The sequence below is a fragment of the Octopus bimaculoides genome, chromosome 20 (genome assembly GCF_001194135.2).
Source record: "Octopus bimaculoides isolate UCB-OBI-ISO-001 chromosome 20, ASM119413v2, whole genome shotgun sequence".
NCBI classification, from domain to species: Eukaryota; Metazoa; Mollusca; class Cephalopoda; order Octopoda; family Octopodidae; genus Octopus; species Octopus bimaculoides.
This window is the reverse complement of record NC_069000.1, coordinates 35,570,459-35,571,628: the sequence shown is the minus strand read 5'-3', so window position 1 is coordinate 35,571,628 and position 1,170 is coordinate 35,570,459.

The following is a 1,170-nucleotide window of genomic DNA, read 5'->3' as shown; positions in this document are numbered from 1 at the left end:
TATATATATATATATATATATGTATGTATGACGGAATCCTTTCAGTTTCCGTCTACGAAAACCACTTGCAAAGCTTTGGTTGGTCCAAGGCTATAGTTGAAGACACTCGCTCAGAGTGTCATGCAGTGGGGACTGAGCTCTGAGCTATGTGGCGCCGGAACAAACTTCTAACCACGCAGTTTAAGGCTCCAAGGGAAGGCGGGGTACCACAGAAATAGTAAATGGTTTACGGCACAAAGAGAAAAAATTACTTTAAACCTACTAAAATAGTATTCGAAGTGGTTTATATGATCGAAAATATTATTCGGAAGTGTTCATGGTACCGTAGTGAGGATCTGATGAAGGACTTTGCAATTAGAAATGTAGGAGAACATTTTTGAAATATAAATAAATGGAATTATACAAAAATAAACATTATTTTCTGTTTTGCTGTTAGTTTTGTTACATTTTTAAGAATAAAAAAAATATCTCATGGTTTATATTGTGAATTACATATATATGTGGGACATCAAAATCAAAGAACAGAAGGGCTGAGAGGATGTCTGCCTACTCGTGACAACACAGGCACCTGAAACCATTAATAAAAGCATGGTACACGTTACCAACCAACCTCACGCTCACTTGCTTTGCACGTGGCGGTTGTATACATACATACATACATACATACATACATACATACATACATACATACATACATACATACGTTCCAAATGGAGCCTTGTATCTTTGTTGGAAACCAGCTGTTTCCTCAGTGGAAGATTTCTAATAATTAAAAAAATAGAAGAGATCATGCATGCATGCATGCATGCATGCATACATACAATCCGGAATACAAATATACATTCATACTAATAATAATTGGAGCCCCTGGTTTTGTAAGTAAATGCCTAACTGTCAGTCGAGATAAGTTTGGAATTTCAGAAAAAGAAATTAACCAACTAATTCGCACATTACAAATACAAACTGTAAGCGGAACAGTTAAATTATGCAAGACATTTCTCAAGTTTAAAATGTGACATCATTTTCGTTATCTACGTTCTGAAGATGGAGCTTTGTATCTTTCTTAGAAACCAGCTCTTTCTTCAGAGGAAGCTTTTAAATGATTAAAAACTAAAGGGACCGAGGTTGACCATCACTGACCGCTAAAAACATTGTGCATTTATACTTTAT